General features: G+C 39.6%; 1 long non-coding RNA gene across 4 annotated transcripts in view; it reads right to left on the bottom strand.

The window, feature by feature from the left end:
* Positions 1–9,375: 9,375 nt before the first annotated feature.
* Positions 9,376–22,483, bottom strand: part of LOC120508766 — a 101,757-nt gene continuing 88,649 nt past the window's right edge. The window contains exons 14-15 of one of the 4 annotated variants that reach the window (XR_005629075.1): positions 10,158–10,317; positions 9,376–9,573 (exon numbers count right to left, since the gene is read on the bottom strand). This is a non-coding gene — a long non-coding RNA (uncharacterized LOC120508766). The remainder of the gene's footprint in view (positions 9,574–10,157; positions 10,318–22,483) is intronic. The other 3 variants (XR_005629076.1, XR_005629077.1, XR_005629078.1) reach the window with 3 other exon arrangements.

Genomic DNA, 22,483 nt, shown 5'->3' with positions numbered 1-22,483 from the left:
AACCCAGAGATTGGATGGCTCATCCCTTCAGAGTGCCACAACTGCTACAGCAGCATCACCAGTGTCAGCAAGATCTCTGCTGCCAAGCCTGTGATGGGCACATCCCCAGCAGAGACCGAGCTGCTCCCCAGCACTGAGCTTATCTCAAAGGGATGTTGGTGTTTTCAAAGCTTTGCTGGCTTTCAGTAGGTTTCAGATATTAACAGCAGCCAGGGGAATGCTGCAAATGGAACTCAGCAATGCTCAGTGCTGGGGATGGCACCAGGAGAGGAGAGCATATTTTCTCTATAAAGCAGTTTAACCTCTGGCTCCCCAGCTTTAAGGCAATTGTGTTGCCTAATCAGCCACTGCATCTCTGGGTCATCTTCCTGCAGCTGCTGAAATCATTAGTCAGGGAATTGGTGAGGAAGCCGTGGAAACTCACAGTAACAGCAGGGAATAAAAGTCTTTAATGGTGATAGCTCGCATTGGAAATGACAATTTATGGCTTTTTACAGCATGTCCCGTAATTTATGGCATGTTGCATGCTGATGTAGATGTCTAATGAGTGTTGTAGGAAGCCATAAATCATCAGGGTTTCCAACTTTCCATTAAAACCTCATTTATTACTCTGGTCCAGAAGTAAATCTGACAATAACCACACCCTTGACTTGCTTTATTAAAAGACAGATAAAGGACAGAAAAGGCAAGTCTAACTGTGACCTCATTCAGGATTAATACAAAACCCACTCTCCAATAAATACAACAGAATAAAAAACCAGATGAGACTTTGCTAAGAAATGCATCGACTTGCCTGATCTTATTTATTTTATTAACAACTGGGGGAATGCACAAAGAAACATTTTACCACATTTATCCTCTGGAATGTAACATCTCATTTAAAGAGGCAATATAAAAGGGAAAAACAGGACAGGAAGCCTGTCTCCAGAGCAGCACAAGTCTCCCCACTGGTGACTATCTCCAAACTTAATCTACTATAGCAGGGTAGGGGAGTTGTAGGATTCATAAAGGTACAAGTCAGAGCTGGAGATCCAATCTTAAATAAGTACATGTTACCCTAAAAAAGGTCTTAACTTTGAGATGAGAAAAAAACATAGAGAGCATTCTGAGGAAATAAAACATACAGCAATAAAAATTAAAATAAAATTAGGACAAGTATGCCATGTCTGAGTATTGTATTAGGGTTTGCCTAGGCTTTTTGCTTTGAGCTTTATTTTCTAAATCTCTGGTAAGTGTTTGTCTATTTCAGACCAAAATCAAGTGAAATTTCCTGTTTCAGATGAGCTGTTTTAAGTTTCACCCGGTATTATAAAATTCCTTAATAGTAAGGAATATTCTTTCAATAGAAATTCTCAAGGACAGGACAGCTGGTCAAACTCTCAGAACTGTTAACAGCCTGTAGCTCACTCACTGGATAACAACACAGATATTGATAATTTCTTTCTAGACACAGTTTTGATGGCTCATACATACAACAAGGTATTCATACATAAATTCAATTGCAATTAAAACCATTGAAATTATGCCAAATATAAAACAAACACATCTGGTTTATGGTTTTGCCTTAAATATTAATTAATTAAGCAGCAGCTGATGTAGATGTCTAATGAGTGTTGTAGGAAGCCATAAATCATCAGGGTTTCCAACTTTCCATTAAAACCTCATTTATTACTCTGGTCCAGAAGTAAATCTGACAATAACCACACCCTTGACTTGCTTTATTAAAAGACAGATAAAGGACAGAAAAGGCAAGTCTAACTGTGACCTCATTCAGGATTAATACAAAACCCACTCTCCAATAAATACAACAGAATAAAAAACCAGATGAGACTTTGCTAAGAAATGCATCGACTTGCCTGATCTTATTTATTTTATTAACAACTGGGGGAATGCACAAAGAAACATTTTACCACATTTATCCTCTGGAATGTAACATCTCATTTAAAGAGGCAATATAAAAGGGAAAAACAGGACAGGAAGCCTGTCTCCAGAGCAGCACAAGTCTCCCCACTGGTGACTATCTCCAAACTTAATCTACTATAGCAGGGTAGGGGAGTTGTAGGATTCATAAAGGTACAAGTCAGAGCTGGAGATCCAATCTTAAAAAAGTACATGTTACCCTAGAAAAGGTCTTAACTTTGAGATGAGAAAAAAAAATATAGAGAATATTCTGAGGAAATAAAACATTCAGCAGTAAAAATTAAAATAAAATTAGGACAAGTATGCCATGTCTGAGTATTGTATTAGGGTTTGCCTAGGCTTTTTGCTTTGAGCTTTATTTTCTAAGTCTCTGGTAAGTGTTTGTCTATTTCAGACCAAAATCAAGTGAAATTTCCTGTTTCAGATGAGCTGTTTTAAGTTTCACCCGGTATTATAAAATTCCTTAATAGTAAGGAATATTCTTTCAATAGAAATTCTCAAGGACAGGACAGCTGGTCAAACTCTCAGAACTGTTAACAGCCTGTAGCTCACGCACTGGATAACAACACAGATATTGATAATTTCTTTCTAGACACAGTTTTGATGGCTCATACATACAACAAGGTATTCATACATAAATTCAATTGCAATTAAAACCATTGAAATTATGCCAAATATAAAACAAACACATCTGGTTTATGGTTTTGCCTTAAATATTAATTAATTAAGCAGCACAACATCTCCACAAAAGCAGGGATGGGTTTCAAAAGCAATCATTTTATTTGTGGCAGTCTTGAGAAACAACATTCCCAGGACTCCCTGCAGAAGTCACCCATTTGCCCATGAGATAAAAGTCTGCAACACCAAAAGGCAAATTCTGTAGAATTGGAAACACAGCTCATGCATTTTCTGTTAAGATCAGCTCAAGAGAGGAAACTAAACTTCCAGCTTCCTGTTACTGTAATTACATCACACCTACGTCCCAGACAGGCAAATACAATAAAACCCTTGAAGCAGTTTGGGTTGGAAAGACCCTCTTGAGTTCACCTGGTCCCACCCCAACCTCAGAGCAGTTTCCAACAGGATCTATATGCCCTTTATACTCCCCAGACAGACAGGATAACAAAAACCATTAGCCATAAAATCAACTCAGTGCTGGAACACTCTGTATGACAAAATACTACAACATTTCTCAGTCATCTCTGAAAGCTCTAATAGAAATGTGTAATTCATGGAGACAGAATGAAAAGGACCCTGATAGAACCAGATTTTAATTTGTCCAAACCAGAGCTGCATTATGCTAAGAACCTTCAGGTTATTCTCTGACTGCAAGAACAAGAAATTCAGCAATTCCAGATGTTTCTTTTGTTGGGAAATGCTTAGTGCACCTGAGGCAAATTAAATATGTTTGTGTTGGAACATCAAAAAAAGGAAAAATAAATAAAAGAAAGAGCAACGCCTTGGATGGTGTCCTATGGCCACAAGTTCTACAAGGGGTCTGCAAGGAGGCATCACAAGCAGGGTCCTTCACACCCTCACAGCAAAATCCATCCTGTGAACACATGAACCCATCCTGCTGCCCAAGGAAGCTGTGATATCCACAAGGCAATGCTGGGGCTGTTCCTTACTCACCACCCAAGCTGCTCCACCTCTGGCACTCCTGCTCCCAGACAGGTGACTCCCCTCTGCACCCAACCCCTCTTACCCCCACACCAGCTCCTCCATCAATCACAGATCTGAGCAGCTGCAAATCAAATTTCCCCTCCAATTTTCCCCAGGACCAATGAAACCCCAGCACACTGAAAACTGACAGCAGCCACAGCCCAGGTTTTATCCAGGTGAAAGGACTTGTCTTGAAATTCAGCTCCCAGTGATTTCTTTTAAAAACACTGCAATTATCTCACATTTTCTTCTGCTGGCAACATGAATTGCCAGTTTGGAGGGGAAAAGGTCAGGAATGGTTCTGAGCTGCAAGCAAAACACAGTGCTCCATCTAGAGCACACTGTCAGCTGAGAAAGCCTCAGAAATCTTGCACATCTCCAAGCACACCACTCAAGCCCTCGAGCACTTCAGCCTGCCCAGACATGACAAAGCTTTGAGCTTCTGCTACAGCTTCCAAACAATTCTCTCACAAAAATCCCATTCCAGGCAAAGCCACAGACAGGACTGATCCCACATCCTGAAAAGCCTCAAGTTCTCCCTCCACAGCTGCCACTACAGTGCTGCACCAAGAGCCAGAAGCAGCATCTCTTAAACTGCAGTCCTTGCCATCATTTTCAATGCTTTAATGATTTTATGGGGTGTGGTTCTGTTCAAGGGTTCCCCCAGGACAAGGGAAGAGATGAGAATCTTCACTCCATTAGAAGGCTGATTTATTATATTATGATATTATATTATATTAAAATACTATACTAAAACTATACAAAAAAGAATAGAGAAAAAATCCATCAGAAAGCTAGAAAAGAATCAAATAGAATGAATAACCAAAATCATGACAGACAGTCCAATACAGCTGCACTGCAATTGGTCATTAAATCAAAACAACTCAAACGAGACCTATCAAAGATGCACCTGTTAATAAACAACCTCCAGACCATATCCCACAACTCAAATGAGACCTATCAAAGATGCACCTGTTAATAAACAATCTCCAGACCACATCCCACAACCAGCAGATAGTTATTGTTTACATTTCTTTTCTGAGACTTCTCAGCAGAAAAATCCTAGCAAAGGGAATTTCATAAAATATCCTGGTAACAATGGGAGGTTTTTATTTACCAAAGGTTCTGTTTCTGCCACTTCAAAGTACAAAAGAGCAGTAGCTGCTCTCAGTGAGAGATGTTTAACCACCATCACGACTCTTGGATGGGAGGAGAAAGCAGAAGCAGGAACAGCCAGCCCTACTTTTAAAGAAATTGAAAATTAATATATTTTATTGTATAAGACAATCCCTGCCTGAAGGCAACACTTGAACATGATGGAGAAACTTGAGGAAATTACAGAGCTAAGATCAGCTCTCCAGGTCTGAAACAGAACTCCCAATAAGAAGTTCAGGGTCCAATTAATTAGACCAAAGTAATCTAATAATAAAATCTTGGGAGAGCAAAGAAATCTGCAAGTGTCACTTATTTGCTCTTTACTCTTCCTCTACTAATAGAGGTGAGTTTTCCACATGCAGAGTTTCTTCCATATCCTAAGTTTTGGCCATTAAAATTAGAGATTGTATTGATAAATGTGCACTTTGAAAAGTATTAACCAATTAGGGAATTTACTGCAAGGCAGAATTTGTGGCCAAAGCCCCTTTTCTAATACGGTTGGGAGATTTACACCAAGTAAGAGCAAACCAATGAACAATCCAGATAATGCTTTAACTCATCCAGCTTTAACTCCTTCAGTAACTCCATGTGCAAGTCCTCCAAATGGTCAAATGCAAAAGACAAAGGGGAAAATCTGCATTTGGACTTCTCAGTCCCTCCAAGTATTTATAGTGCTGGACCTGAAAGAAAAAAAGCTGCAGGGATATTTATGACTTGAACTTAAAATCAGCATTTCAGACACTGGGAATGAGTCAGCACTCATAGGAAGATTTTGGGGTGGCAGGCCAATCTCAAGATCTCTGTGTATTTATTTTCACATTTATAATCTAAGGACTGAGACTACAGATCCTCTTGGCGATGTATGAGCTGTGTGAGATGGAATGAATGGAAATCCGAGAAGCAACAGGTATGCACTGCCTGCAACACCCAAATCTATCTGCAGAAAAAAGAAAGTGGTGATGAAAACAAGCAGAATTTTTAAAATGTCATTTTCCCAAAGGGAATAAAAAATATAAACAGAAAAAAGTTAACTCCCTCTTGATTCATTTAAAACCTCACTCTCTTGGAAATTAGTTCTGAAGGAAAAACAATGTCATTGGTGAAAATGTGGTTTATGCAAAAGTCATTAAAATTAATGAGAATATTTGATATTTATTTCCAAGGAAAAAAAAACCTAAGTCTTTTTTTTTTGCATTCATTAAAATTAATGAGAATATTTGATATTTATTTCCAAGGAAAAAAATCTAAGTCTATTTTTTTTGCAGGAGAAAAATCTCCAGTCTCCCAGGAGCAGGGTTAAGAAATAAACTATCAAGTATTGGAAGTCTCTGAATCAAATTCCAGCTTCAAATCCTCACTGAATTTTCCTCAGCTCTTTTTATGAGTTACCTATTTACATTGTATAATAAAAGTTGTTTTTCAGCACAGTAAACTTTATTTACCCTAGTCTTTCTGTCTAAGAAAATATACTTCAGCCTCATGCTGTAGCACACAGTTTCCATCATAAAGAATGCAGGTGTGGTAAAGCTAGAAATTGATTTTCACTTTTCTGTGACCAGTGGACATTTCAAGGGGCAGGTCCCCTGCAATATTCAGAATTCACAATTTTCTGAAGGAGCTGCTGAGGTTGTGCTGTGCACGCTGCTCACAGGGGACACAAGGCCATGCACATTCATGCACTCGTGCAGCTTCTGAACTGCAGCTTTTGCCTTTTTAGACTAGATCAAAAATTTGAATGAATGAATGTTTGAATTCATTGAAATTGAAAACTGAAAATTGAAATTTCAAATTCATTGAATTTGAAAGTTTGAATGTCTGAATGGCAATGTGAATGTGTTGGTCTAACAGGTGTTTAATTAAATTTATTTAAATTGAAGCTGGTTCTTCCCACCCACTGGCACTGTTAGTGGGGGAGCACACACAGGGATGCTGTTCCATCTCAGTTTTTCACTCAGCTTTTGATCCAAAAAAACCACAATAAACCAAACCCGCACCACTGCTGCACACACCCCTTTATTCTGCCAAAACTCCCTGAGAAATTCAGTCAGCAGAGCAGGGAGCTTTTGGCTTTTCTGGGCCTCACTTAAAAAGGGTAAAACCAGAGGAAGAGCTGGTAATAGTAAGCATTTCCCTGGCTGGGCAATTCCAGACTAGAACCTGGCACATCAGCACACCCCTAACACCAAGAAAAAACCTCTCTGGCGGGATCCTAACAAATTCTCAAAGCCAGGATGAGGCATGCTCTTCTACACAGTTATTTTCATGCACCCTTCACGATCTTGACTAATGATTTTCAAATGTGAAAACTGCAAGGGACAGAAAGTTCTGCTCTGAAATGCCATTTCTTTCCCAGCTAGCCAGCAGAGATCAAATATACTCACAACATCTAATGCAAAGATTTTCAACTCTCCTTGAAATTTGACTGACATTTGCCTATCCTTGTTAAATTCCTACAGCCCACGGGTACTACCCATAATCCAGGCCATGATTAAATCTGTTTCATGAGGAAACAGATTTATTATTTATATTTGTTCCACGCAAAGCTGAATGCACAGGGAAACACACCCTTGAGCTAAAGCTGCAGTTCAATTCTTGTCACCTTATCAGGTAAATGAAGCAAGAGAAAAAGCATTATAATGTGATTTGGCTGCAACCCAACAAGAGGCCAGATATTATCTTGGTTCTCAGCAGACTTCATGGAAACAGCTTTGGGGCCCTGAAGAGCTCTGATAGCTTTCACCTCTCAGCCTGTCAGCCAAAATATGTTGGCCCCACCAAAAAAATACTTGTTGGCCTTGCTGAGCTCAGCAGCTACTTGGATTTGGGCTTTGTTAAAAACAAAAGCAGCAAATTGCTGTGAAAGAATTAATTTTGTTACAAAAAAAGAGGAGCGTTTTGTATCATGTTCAGAGCTTATCCTATTTCATCACCCTGCCCCTGTAGCCTGCAGGGTGACACAGCCCAAGTGTAATGCACCTCAAAGTTACCAGAGTGAAATTCATCAACATGACAAAAATGTCAGCCAGGTTCCTAGAGCTTAGAAATAAAGGAAATAGCAAAGGTCAGCGAGGTTTGTAAAACAGGACAGAGTCCAAACACACTGATTGCATGTCTTCAGTGTTATTTTTGTCCCCAAACATTCCCATCTTCTCACAGGATAGAAATTATATTTATGATCCCAATCAGAAAAGAAGCTGCCAGCCAAACTCAGCAATTAATTTTCTTTCCCTTGGTGAATATTTCCATCCCAGCACTTCACCTCGTCCTCTTTATTACCCTCTGCTCATCTCAAAGTCAATGGTTTATTTCTCTATTTCTTGCTGCTTGGAGTGTTACATTTCAAACCAGGGAGTGGATTCAAAGCCAGCCCCTGCCCAGAGTGACAGCAGAGCTGCAGTTAAGAGCACCCTGGGCAGAGGGAGAGGAGCAGCCCACAGCAGCCACCACTGCTGAGCATCCTCAGGGAGAGAGCTTCCTGCTGAGGGGCTCAGAGCAGAAATCTTCACCCCAGCAGCACCAGGGCTTGGCTGAATGGTGCTCTGGGTGTGCTGTGCATGGTCTGGGCACCAGCAAAGGAGCAATCAGCATTGCACCGAGCTCATCAAATTCGCTCTGAGCTGGGGCTTCTCTGTTCCGGGGAAAAGAGGATGGAACACAGGCAGATTTCATAATATTAATTGATGTTTGTCTTCCCGTTCCTTGTACGCCATGTGATATGTATATATTTATCTTTATACACTGTGACACGGAGTTTAATAACTGGGAAATCTGCCTTCAGATCTTGCAGTAAGAAGGGTATAACAGGACTAAGTCTAAAAAGGTTTCAGAGTTAATAACTATATTTGAGAGGGCCACAGATATAATTCACCTTGATATAGCCGAGACTTCCCTGCTGTTAAAAATATAACTCTAAAACCAAAGAATATGCATTGATAATGACAAAAACTTTATATTTCCAGGATTCTTTCTGCAAAGTCACTTTGAAGAAAGAAAAAATATTCCTTAAACCAAAGGCAAGAATATTATCATCATAATTAATGGGTCCTACAGAAGGAATCCTCATCCCATAATCACATTTACTTGGGAGTAAAGCCCCACAACCTCAATAAACCTCAAGGATTGTGCAATTAAAGCCCCATACTTTTAATTGTGCTAATTAAATGCAGTCCTGAATAACTGATGTTTTAAAAAAAGGTGCAAGGGAGGTGTGGGGAGTTTGCTGTTTTCCTATTAAAAGTCAGAGTAAAGAAAGCAGTGTTTTTGTGTGTCATGCAGAGTCACCCTTGGACAGGACACTCCTGTGTCATTCCATCCTTCAGAAATGAAACACACTTGGAAAGGTGGGATTTTCTCTAAAACCCAGCAAATCATTTACATGGAAACCTTTAATTTCAAAATCCCAGTATGAATCAAAAAATTACACATAAAATGTAACTTTGTCATTGCATTTACCTGCTGGATGCTTTCAACACACTCAGTTTGAGAACTGGTGACCAGAAAAGCTCCTTGGGAAACTCAATTTTTTATTCTCTTTAAGCTGAACCAGCTCAGTTTTGTAAATACATTTTATTTAAAAAGGTATTTTATTAAAATATTTTTAATTTAAAAAGAATTTCTTTTTTTTTTTTTTTATTAAAACAGAACATTACAGTAAGCACAGAGTGAAGTATAAAGTTCTTGTCAGGGGTAGAGTATGTGTGATCTTGGCTCTTGGAAGAGGGGAGATCTAATCCAGATTTCCATTTCAGCAAAGATGCAGCACGCTAATCACTTTTACAAATTGCGGGGAGATCCTTAGACCAGAAGTGTTTACTGAAGATTTTCTTGCAAATTTGCCTGTCAATAAAATGTTGGTGAGAAGATTCTTATTGAACACTACCTCAACAGAAGATAAATACCAAGTCAGAGGAGAGCTTGTTTATGATTTTATGATGAGTTTTGAGGAGGCACGTAGCAGATAGAAGACTTAGGCATTTAAAACAATTTAACATAGGAAATGTGTCAGTTCAATTAGTCTGGAAAAAGAGAATTTTAATTTAAAAGCATTGCTCAGTGGAGAGTCTGACTCTTCTCCCATTTATTATAAGATGTACAGAAGTGGTTTTTGTATCACTGACTGGTGTATTGATTAATTTCTAAAATTCATGTTCTAACCTAACAAATGTTCTTAGTCTGTGGCATCCCAAAAACACAGCAAGTTTGCTCAAGCAGTTCATCACACACGTTCTATCAAGAGAACTCTGGGTTCCTTTTATTTGTACTCGGGTTTTTCACGAGGTGCCCAGAATGACAATGGTGTTGATTAGCACCAACCCTCCAAAGCAAACCTGGAGAGCTGCAATTTAACTCAGAGCTAATTGAGCACCTGGAATGTACAACAAGAGGTACATAAAAAACAAGGGGAAATATTTTTATCTTACAAAGGAAGAGCTGGAAAGTCCCTGGAGGCAGAGAGCTCCCATCCATTCTGGATCTGGGGCTGAAGGTGACACCACATCCATTTTCACAGTATTTCCATCACGGGGTGTGACAATGCACAGAGGAATCTCAGTGGCAAAATGCTAACATCCGTTTTCTCTTCTGGGAGAAGGAAATGAAATGCAAAGGTGTCAGGTCGTGTAAAAACAACCTCTCAGTGCTGTTTAACAAGGTTCAGCTGAAGTATATTGCATTAAAATGAGTCATCTGCCAGCTGCAGAGCTGTGTTTTCACAACACTGCATCTCCAAACACCAGCCCACTGCACAGCAAACAGCCCCTCACACAGAGCTGCTCCAAAAGTCCCACGGATGCAGGTGACAGGTGGAAAAGGTGGGAAAGCAGCAGCCAGCCTCTGCAGGAGCTGGGGTTCATGTCAGCCAGTGCAGAGGAGATGAAGGCACACCCAGAACAGCTTTGGAGCAGATTTTGTCATGTCTGGGTTTGGGTAACACAACAGCAATACCAACAGGCCACCAGGGATTTTATCTCAGTTACTGGTAACAATTCAAAATCCCCTGAGAAACCCAGTGCTTTCAGCACAAGCTTGATGAAGTTTTGATTTCAAAGTCAAAATATGGAAATGGTCAAGCAAGTCTGGTCTGTAATGATGCTTTTCCCTCTTGGAAATGACCCAGACAATCACTGGCAGGGGGAGAGCAAGAGCAAAGGGAATTGAAGATGCACAGGGGATTGGAATGTGACACTGAAGGGATTTTCTTGTCCCACAAAACCTGGCCAGAGTCAGGACAGAGCTCACTGAAGTGAATTTCTTGTCAGAAGGCAGGCAGGGAGCCAAGTGTCAGAAATCAGACGACAAGCACAGGTGATTGAATCATGCGAAGGAGATGGAACAAAATCACGGGGAGAAACGTGTGTAAAAGTGATCCTACATTTTGTTAAGAAGCCTATTGAGAACATGCACTTTCTCCCTGCTCCCTGTACTCTTTCTGCATCAGAGCAGCTGAAAAATCCAACAGTCATTAAAATCTCCATTCCATTCTATATAAAAAGGAAATTCATGTCAAATGCTATGCAGGATGGAGGCTACAGCATAAGATGTGCCTTGTACAATTTAAAGCTTAAAAAAACCAAAGGTGAATGGAGCAGACTGCCTTTAGAAAGCTGTAGAAAAGCAATTTCTTATAGTTCAAACTCTTTTTTAGGCATTTAATGATGCAGGGAAGCTGAGCATTCACTCTGAGGATGCTTTAGGAGTGATACTGCAAGGACACTAAAATGTTTATGCTACACATGTATAAAATTGTTACATAACTCCCTGGATCATAACTAATAATATCCACTAACCCCATTAAGGCAGGTGGACTTAACTGCTGCCCTGCTTTTCCAAGAAATCCTATTTTAGTTTCCTTGAATAGAGACAGACAAACCCAACTGTAGTTTCACAGAATTGGGGTGATTCTTTATTTTTCTGTCCAATTCATTGTCACTCAGGACTTGCAGGGTCCTTTCTCTTGCCAGCTGCAGTCCTTGGCAGAAGTGATGCTTTATTCTTAATTTAGTGCCACAGGAATTGTGGGAAGGGGAACTCAGGTAGCTCTTTAATACCAGCAATGAAAGTTAATATAAATACACATAAACAGAACTCATTTTACTTGGACTGAAATAAACTGTGGGGGAAGGAAAGTGATTTTTCAGTTGCTCTTCAGTCTGCTGCTGAATTCCTTTTCTCTGAATTGGTGCAAATTCACAATTCAAGGCTGGTTTTCCTGAATGTTCAATAATTACTGTGAGCATGGATTTGGAAATTTTGGGTGGTAAAAGAACCAGGGTTTGCATTTGTCTCACCTATGATTGATGGAAGACTTGCAGAAATTGGAATTTAATCTAGATTTGTCATCTCATTGCACATGACTAAATGTAATTTTACTGCTGTCATCTGAAAAGTTATGTAATGTTTCTACCTCAGTAGAAAATGACAGTATTTATAAAATGCAATGATGTTTAATACTAGCCACAATGTTCTGAGAATATAATGCTAAAAATAAAGTTTCACCAAGTGTTTTCTTACAGAAATGGGTTATTAGCAGGTATAGAATAAAATTATTTTATTGGAGATGAGAATCAAAACAATGCTGTATACATTTAATTCTTTTAAAGACTTTTAAAAGTCTTTTTAAAATAAATTTTCCCTAAAGAAGAAGGAACTGATAAGGAAATGGATAGCATTGTTTTCCTTTGTGGCCTTCTGCTGAACTTGTTCTCTCTTCTCATGAGGGGATCTAAACCTGGCCTGCCCACTCAGAATGATGTCCTAAAAGTGCTGAACAAGGAGGAAAGAAATTCAGGTTTTGTACATTGCATTAAACAGCTTGAAATATTTTCCTACAATTCTGACATTATTTTCTTTCATTTCTGTACCAGCAGTGCTTTGTGTCCATGTACTGAAGGATCCAGAACTTTCATTGGTCATTTCAATTTTGCTATTTAGCCATGCTGTTTTCTGAGATGCAGTTCAAGTTTTGGTGAGCACTGAATAAAAGCAAGTAGTAAGTGATAGGATTAGGTTTTTTTGGCAGGGAACTTTTTGAAAGAGCGAAAAGAAGATCCCAGCTGAATATAAAAAAAATTATGTCCTTTGTTCTATACATTAAGAATTCAAAGAGAAAGTTCAGAAATGCAGATTAAAGATTGTTGCCATTTAAATTTTGTCAAGTGTCACTGTAAACAGAGTGATTTGGCTTTCCTAATACAATTACTAATTGCATTAAATAAGCTCTGCTTTGGCCACCTCTGAAGATCTTGGCAAGGCTGAGAGCCATAAATCTTTCAGTTTCTGTGTCAAATTCTGCCCTGATCACAGTGGCTGGAGCCTCAGAGAAGATGAAGTGCAGCATATATGTCTTTAGAATGAGTTTGCTCTCTGTGCCACGGGACTCAGGCCTGGCAGGAGGAGGCTCTGGGACACATAAATCAGGAGCTAACCTGGATGTGTCCTGATTGGGGATGCTGGGATCCAGCTGTCTCTCTGCTAATATGTTCTTTAAGGCTTCATTGAGCCTGCTCTCACAGAAATGAAAATGCATGTGCTTGACACGCTCCTGTGCTTGGCTGGTTGATCAAAATAGATTTTTCTCAGCCTTTTTTTCTCACTCATCTTTTCATGGGCATCATTATCCATTACTTAAAATTATTCTGAAGCTTCGTTCCCAAACTTATTTGAATATGCCTGTATAATCTACACAAAGCAGTGTCCTTTTGGACATGTGATAAAAAATTAATAGGGCTTCACATTTTTTAACAGTTGGCTCCAGCTGCTGGATTTCTTCCTGTATTAAAATCACTTAAAATCTCTTTACAGTTCTGTTCAGAAAGCAAATTATCTAGGAAGGGTAGATAAAGCAAAACTGGCAGATTGAGTATTTCCTGGTGAGATGTGTGTATTTTAAAATATGCAGTTCTGAGAGGCAACATATAAAACATGCATAATCTATTCTGATGAGATTCCAGAAAGTTCCATTCCCAGGTCTGAAGTGTTTGGAAGTGATAGGAAGGAATGTGCAGCCTCAGATGGGAGCCTGAGTCCTGTGAGATTAGGGGGGAGTTATCTGTGCAGTCCAGAACAAAATGCACCTGGTACTGTCCACAGTACTCAGCAGCATAGGGAAAATGTCCTTTTTAAATTAAAATAAAAGAAGAACAAGAAGCTGAGCCATGTTTTACCAAATATCCCATACTGCACTGTAAATCACTGTGGCAGAGAGTTCCTCTTCCTCTGCTCTCCTTTCCAGCCCAGTGTGATAGAAGGGAGGAGAGGGAAGAGCAATTCTGTTCCCAATATTTTGGAGGCTGAAAGATGTTAATGGATTTTTTCTGGCATTAGGCAAATAGTCTGACAGGACAATGAATCATGTTTAAAATCTCTGCTCCCACAGTGTAAGAGCAGAACACTTCTGTGTTCTGCACATTTTAAAATTTTCAATAAGATAAATGATGTTGTAAGAGGAATGATTATTTGGCTCAGAATTGCACTATCCTTTTCAGTAATAATTTATTTCCAAAATATTTGAAATGTTTACATGATGATAGGTAGTGTCCTGGTTTTGCCTCATACTTACTAATAAATTACTGGTATTCTGTTAATTAATCCATCTTTCCTAGTTGTCTGAATCTAAGAAAAACTTCTGAATATTACTTAGGACATTACATGCTGTGAATGCAGAATTCCACATGCAAATTAAACCTGATATCTTATTAAATAAATACCAGATCTCTTTATGTCAGACAGTCTAGCAGAAATGGCCCTGAATAAACCCAAAATTTGAGAATGCAAATTACAGATTTCCTCAATGGAACACCTGGGGCAGCTGACGATGCATACTGAAATGTGAGTTGTATCTGGAGTCTTTGGGTTATTTTTTGGTTTGTTTTTTTTTTAGGTTTGGGTAGTTTTTGTTGGGATTTTTTTGGGGTTGCATGAGGATGTTTCTAGCACTGTTAAAGGAAATGTGAGAAAAAGACAAAGATTCTGCCAAAAAAGAGCAAACATATTGTATCCTCATATATATATATATATATATATATTAACCTTTTATCTGTCCTGTGGCACAAACTGGAGTTCAGAGGGGCGTCAGACACAAAACTGAATTTGATTTTCTGAGTCCCTCTGCCGGTGAAGCAGGACCAGCCATCCCTGTCCCTGGGTGCTGCCTGTGCTGTTTAAGTGCTGAGGTTCCAGGGGATGTCCTGAGAGAGGATCCAAACTTCCCTCATCAATTCCTGTCCCACCTGAGGCACAACATTGCTGGCAAGTTCCAGGAATACTCTTGAAGTCACCTTGTGATTTGAAATGCTACATAAATTTTAAATCACAGCATATAATTGATATTAAAGCCAAAATATATCTGCTGTCTTTATATTACAGTTATATCAGCATTACAGCCAGCAGGAAAATCCCTCCCTTCCTGGCTTGCCCATCATCCTCTCTTTTCCATTTTTTTTGTCCATGTACCTGCTTGGGAGGTGCTGCTGTGGCAAAAATTAGCCCTCATTTGTTTGCTATTTTAAAAGATAACTGCAAAGAAATAAGAACAGCAATTACTGTGGAAGCTGAGTAAGAGGCAGCACTCAAAGAGGAGGAGAAGCAAATATTTCCAAACAAAAACCACCTTTTTTAGTTGCACCAACCTCTGTGGCCACAGTTTGCAGGGACTGAAGTGCCTTTTGTAATTCTCCAACTTGGTCCTACTGTAAGCAATCAATACCTGGGCTTATCCCTCTGACCAAACCAGATTGATCACCTGCACCAGTGCTATTTTTAGGAATAATTCATCAAGGCTGTACAGACACCCTGGTGCCTACAACAACACTAACACCTTTGAAGCCTCCCCTCTCCTCCCCATCACAGTCAATCTGCCTTCAGCCTTTTACAGCTTGGAAATAATTACTCTGTGGGGGCAAACAAGGCAAGGACAGGGTGTGCTGACAAGTCTCAACCTCACAGGAGCCATTTAACATCTCCTAATAAAATCAGAAAGTCCCTGGGTGACCCAGGCCGGGTCTCCCAGGGGCAGCTGAAGGAGTTCCCCAGTTTGCTGGAGTTCCAGGAGGCAGCAGAGCAGCTGCTGGCCCCAGGAAAAAGCAGCAGCAGAGTGATTATTGTCTGTGATCCCTCCTGATCCTCAGGACAGAACTTGTCCCACCCTATTCCTTCTTGTCCCACCCCATTCCTTCTTGTCCCACCCCATTCCTTCTTGCCCACTTGTGTCACAGACATATTCTATGAAAAATCCTTTTGCCAGGAATCTTTTACCCTGAGAAGCTTCAGCTTCTCCATGTTGTGCTGCTTTGGAATGTGATTTGGAGAATTTTTTACCCAGCATGTGAAATTATTTTTACTCAATGACCAATGACAGCCACCTGTGTTGAGGCTGTGAGAGTCACAAGATTTTATTATCATTCCTTTCCTTTCCAGCCTTCTGATGGATCCTTTTTCTCTCTACTCTTTTTAGAATAGAATAGAATAGAATAGAATAATAAATGAGCCTTCTGAAACATGGAGACAAGATTCTCATCTCTTCCCTCATCCTTGGCCCCTCGAACACAACCACCCACTTGTTCCCAGGATCTGGAGGAAGGCAAACTGGGCTTTCTGAGGGGAGGGCAGAGGGGATGGCTCTTTGCTGGCTGGCAGCAGGAGAGGGGATCTGGATCCTAGAGAGGGATGGGGATAAAAAGGCTGCTCAGAGAACACAGGAGAGATCCTGCAAACTCCAGGAGTGGGAGAAAGGCATTTCTTTCATTGAAATGTGGGACAGGAAAGGGATCTTAGAAAAGAGATGAATAGGATAGGCTGGGAAAGAGAGAAATCCAGAACTCTGAACCACTCACAATCCTGTGAAGTTTCCGGCAGTCCCTCGGGCCTGACTGACCCTTATTTAACAGAAGTTCCTTTGTGCTTCTGTGTCCTGCCTTTCATCCAGGGTACTGCCTGCAATTCCAGGACTGTCTGATACTCCTGCATGGAGGAGTATCCTCATTGTTCACTCACTCCTGTGCTAACTGCTCCTGTTCTCCCTTTCCTTTGAATTTTGCATAATTGCAGAGCTTCCCCAGCCCTTATCCCACACCTGGGAGCTCTCTCATTGTGAAAGGAACATTCTGTCATTCATTCCCCACCTCTGCTTCCCCTGCACTCTGGAAGAAATAAATAGATCGAGCTGCAATTAAAACTAACTGAGTCATGTGGCCTGCCTGTGCTCCTGAAAACATTTTCCATGGACTCAAGACTCCCAAAACTTGTTGAGAAAAAGGAGCAAAATAATTTGCTAGCTGCAAACCAAGGCAGGAGCCCCCTGCTCCACCACAGTGCAGCTGACTCTGCTGCACCTTTTTCAGAAGAAGAATATAATGCATATTCTTGTTTACCAGATTTCTTTCTGAGCCATGGAAATTACTGTGAATGAGTATGAAAATGACAACAGAGAAATTGGATGTTCTGAGATGGGAGTTCAGAGGCAATTCCAGCTGCTCTTTTAACAAGAAAAGAATGTCAGATTTCTCACTGTGTGATTATACAGGCATTCTAGACAATTTGTATTTGTTCTTGGTATAGAATTGTGTTTCTAAACTTGATTTATGTCTGAAAATGGTTGCTGATGTTAGGCAGACCAATTCAAAAGAATAAATTCTTGTGGCTTGGGAAGCTTCAGTGCAGGATGTTTAATGGTTGGTTATTGTGGATCATTAAACTCCTTTCTGGAATAGTGTTAAACTGGTGTATGAGGGGGTGTTATTGGTCTGAATTAATTTCATGTGTACTGGAACCAGATGGGATGATTTCCTAAGGGATGTATTGATTACTTTATCTTTCTGTGATACTTTAAAAATGTTGGCTTAAAAGTGTTCACAAGCAAAGCTTTTTGTACTTCTCCTGTTCTACAGAAAGGAAAGGAATTAAAATTGTTTCTTTAACCACAGCAGAGAATTTCTTTGTCTTTCTGGCTGTTCTGTGTTATTGGCAGTTCTCTGCTGACCTCCCTTTCAACTCTGAAACTTTAGTTTTACTGTGGAAATTAAAGAGATTATGATTTTAATTATATCCTCTGAGACAAGATGGGTTATTTTGAACCTGCATGACAATAACACAAAGATAATTATACTGTAATTTTTGTTACAAACCTGCTATGTCCACATGGTAACAGATCTTGCCATGTGCATCCTGAGATGAACATCACTGCTCAATACAACCCAGGCTGGTGAGTGTGATAAAATGGGAATACATTGAAATCACACAGGGGAATACAAGGAAAATAATACATGAAATAACACATGGGAATGAAAATAATATATGAAGCAACATACATGGGAATATATTGAAATAACACAAGGGAATACATGAAAAGAAATGAAATAACACAGGGGAATACATTGAAAATAACACATTAAATAACATACATAGAAATGCATTGAAAATAATACATGGGAATACACTGAAATTAACACATGAAATAAGATACATGGGAATATATTGAAATAACACAAGGGAATACATTGAAAAGAATAAATAAAATAACACAGGGGAATACACTGAAATTAACACATGAAATAACATACATGGGAATACATTGAAAATGATAAATGAAATAACACATGGGACTACATTGAAATAACACAGGGGAATACAAATGGGAATGAAAATAACACAGGAAATAACATACATGGGAATACATCGAAAATGATAAATGAAATAACACATGGGAATACACTGAAATAACACAGGGGAATACAAGGAAAATATCACATGAACTAACACATGGGAATAATAATATAATTTTATATTATATAACCCAGGGGAGAGCTGTGTTCATGTGACAGCCAGACAATTCAGGCCTCGAGGCTTTGTAGCTCCTCTGAGAAATAAATGATCAGGGTGAGAGGCTGTAATTTAGTGAGGGAAGAGGGAATCCAGTGCTTCTCTTCAGGCAGGGCTGCAGCCCCTAAATTCTGCTAGGATGAGGGGGTTAATAATTGAGAATACTCCCCTATCTGTTTCAGATTAGTCTTTTTACTCTTTCTTACTCTCCAATGTGAACATCTTAGGAGGGGAACCATTGCTAACACTGTGTTTTTATTTTTGATTTCTGCAGCAAGCAGCAAAGAAAACTCTGTCAGCTTAATCAGCCAGTATTATGTAAATGTGGGGGAAATTACAGTAGTTGATGTTTGAAGAGGGTTGTCAGCAGTGAAAGTGTTCATAATGTTTGATAAAGTTATGGCCTTTTTTTTTGCAAACAAGTAAAAATAAAGCATGCATCACCACAATTTACCATCCATTTAAGTTTTAGATTCCCGGTGAAACTCAAATTCAACTGTATCAAGTTTTGCCTAATCAGTGCAAGTAGCTGACCAGTGTTTAGTGCTGGTGTAATATATTTTTGTATTGATTTTGTTCACTCTTTTCAACTGTTGAAAGAATAATGAACAAAACGAAGGAGGGGAAAAAAAGCTGGAGCTGCATTAGCTGTGGTGGGGGCATTTTATGCTCAAGGAATGGTGTGTTCACAGGGAAGAGAGCAGAAAATATGGACCTCCATGTCTGCCTCTAGAGAGGGATGTTGGGTGGTGATGGCTTCATTGTGTTGTTTTTGTGACCCTGAAGTACCAGAAAACTTGAGACTTATTGGAGGTTCAGGAATAAACAACCACAGTGGCTGAACTATTACAAATTAAATGCATTAGAATAGGCTGGAGTTACCTAAGGCTTGTAGAATTCAATCCAAAACCTGGAAATTAAGAACAAGGGAGTGGGAAAAGCTGCAGTATTTCCATCACTGGATGTCAAAAATGAAGACTCATAGAATGCTTTGGGTTGAAGGGACTTTAAAGCCCATCCAGTGCCACCCCTGCCATGGCAGGGACACCTTCCACTGTCCCAGGCTGCTCCACGCTCTGCCCAGCCTGGCCTAGAACATTCCAGGGATCCAGGGGCAGCCCCAGCTGCTCTGGGAATCTGTGCCAGGGCCTCAAACAGACAGGATCTCTCTGTGCTGATGAGTACACCAGAATTCTTGCTGATTTCACAACGAAAAGTAAAATAATGTGAAGTTTTTCCTACTGAAAGACACCTGCACTGCACTTGGGAATACCTGGCTGCTCCCACAGAAATCCCAGTTTAAGCAGGACCCTGGCCTGGGATTCAGGACTGCTGACTTTCCCTGCTTCAACAGTCCCACACCCTGCTGGTTACACTCCTGTTTACGCAGCTCTGAAAAAGAATTACCTCGTGGATCATTCAATTGAATTTCAACCTAGAAGTCTTTTCAGCGTAATTCAGTGAACTTTGATTTTTCATTAGTCTAAAACTGGAAGCTGAAAAGTAGTAGCATGTATAATTGCATGTCACAGTGCCTGCAATATACCTTTCTTGCAGTTGTATTTTCTTGGTTTTCGTTTTGTGTTGTAGGGTACCTGCACTGTTTTGAAATAGAAAACAATACTTCTGAGGTAGCGTGCATAAAAAGAATTACTTCATGCACTGAGCTGCTCTGAATAGAATTCTTTTCTTTTTTAGAATTGCTTTAGCTAACTTACAGCTCCGTTGGTTGACATATATCAACAAAAATAGATGCAGACAGTCAATTATTTGAATTATGTTCAAAGGTATTCTCATCTCTGTTTCATAAGAGAAGAAATTTGAATGGAGCAGAGCTTTTGCTGTGCCAATTACTGCTGTGCAGCCTCCTGGGAGGAAGGAGCCACTCCAGGCAGGGTTTTGGGCTTTGGGTGGATTTTGGTTGGTTGTACTTTGTTTGGTTTCTCACATTGCTGTCAAAAATCAGACCTGAGAGAACATCAGATTAATTTAGGGGTAAAAACTGCACTGACTTCAGCCTTTTCATCTGAACAGAGTCCTGCAAAAACCAGCGTATAAAATACACTAAATGGTGATGCTGCTTTTGAGAGAAAAGAAAAGTTTTGGGTGGAGATCTTAAAGGGCTTTTTGTGGTTCCTTTTTAAAATTCCAAGCTGCTTTCTAAAAAATCAGTACCTTGGACAGATCTTAAAGGGCCTTTTGTGAGTCCTACTTAAAATTTCAATGCTGCTTTCTAAGATCAGTACCTTGGACAGCGAACCCTGCAGAGTGGGTGGAAGATTTTGTTTCCTGGAGTAACCAGTGTGTGCTCAGTCCCGTGGCTGAGCATTTCCTGCTGTCCCCAGATAAACAGATTTGGGACTGATCAGGTCAGGGAGATTGCCTGGGCCTGTTTAGGAATGGGGGAATTGTGTGTCCTGTGAGGATTTTGCTCTGACAGAGAACTCACAGGCACTCATGATGTAATTTTCATTGAGAACACATTCCCCACACTTAATCAATAATTTTAATAAACCATAAAACAAATTTGCACTTAAAAGTTTTCTTCCCTTCCAAGTTTCTATTAATGTGTCCACAAGCTTGATTTACTGTAGGGTAAAGGGACTTCCTCTTCTAAATCACCAAGATGTTTCTGTTTGTCCATAATGAAATAGTTGGAATTTTTCAATCTCTTGTGTTTGGTGACTGAAGTTAACCTGGCTATCTGTTTTTGGGAGAATAAAGGAAAATCTCTGAACACAGTGACAGCAAATACAACTGACAGCAGTAAGGAATTTTAAAGATAAAGATGTGAGGGGAGAAGAAAGAATCCTTAATAAAATTAAGGGTTTATCAAGCCTTGTTCTTGGGCTGAAAATGATGTTTTTTGTATGTAATTTTCATGATATAAAGTGCTATCAATTACTGAAAATAATTCCTGGCTCCACAGTTACCTACTTCTGCTCAAATTGACTTGTCAAATATTTGACATTCAGATTATTCTCTCTGTTTGAGTGCAACTGCAGAGACTGTTATGGAAAAATACAAGCATTCAGAAATTCAGCCTTTTCACTGGAATTTCATATTAACATTTTAATATAGATTTCTTAATGTTTCCAAAGCACAGGACAAGGAAAAACAAACTAAATAGCTTCTGCTGGTGACCAGCATACTAGTTTAGATGCTGAAAATTGGTTTTCCAGATTATCAAAGGACAAAGTTGCAAAGTACCAGGTGTTCTTTAGTTTATTGCAAAATGGAGTTGATTGCTGTTCTGGCTGCTTTCCTGATTTTCATAGTCTTCATTAGAATCAGCTAATACATAACAAGCTGAGTCAGCATTTTGATTAAGGAGATTATTCTAATAATAAATTAATAGGCTTTTTACTTTTCAGCAAAACAGCAGCCAGAGAACTCTTAAAGCTTTTGTTTCTATGAGCCTTATCTTCTCAGGCAGGTTCTGGAGCTCCTAAATTTCCTTCATTTGGCTGCAGCAGGAGGATAAACTGCATTCCATGGCAGCTCTGCTATTTAATATTGCCCTTAAGAACAGAAAGCTCAAGCTGAAACCTTCTAGAAAAACTTCTGTAATAAGCAGAACAGCGTAGATTTATAAAATGAAGCCCATTTATTTAAACAACAAAATCTCAATTAAATCCCTGATTGAAATGAATAGAGGTGCTCACTGGGACAGGGTGAGAGCATTGATATGTTACCCCTTTGTCATCCTCAGTTCATCACCTCTTGGTATTTAAATTGCATCCTAATAAAGCAGACTTTTAAAGAAAAACACTGGCAAGAACATGAAGGGTTTGGGGGAGTGCTGTTAATGTCATCATCAGGAACCTTTAACACGTTTCCCACAGTCCTGAGCTAAGGTATTTTTCTGTCTCTTTCTGGTTTGCATTTCTTGTGCAATAGTGCTCCCAAATCTTTCCTTCTAATTCTCTTTCCC

This window comes from Passer montanus, unplaced genomic scaffold, assembly GCF_014805655.1.
Source record: "Passer montanus isolate IOZ18808 unplaced genomic scaffold, ASM1480565v1 scaffold49, whole genome shotgun sequence".
Classification (NCBI taxonomy): Eukaryota; Metazoa; Chordata; class Aves; order Passeriformes; family Passeridae; genus Passer; species Passer montanus.
The sequence above is the reverse complement of the archived record's forward strand: the minus strand, read 5'-3'. Positions and strand labels throughout refer to the sequence as shown.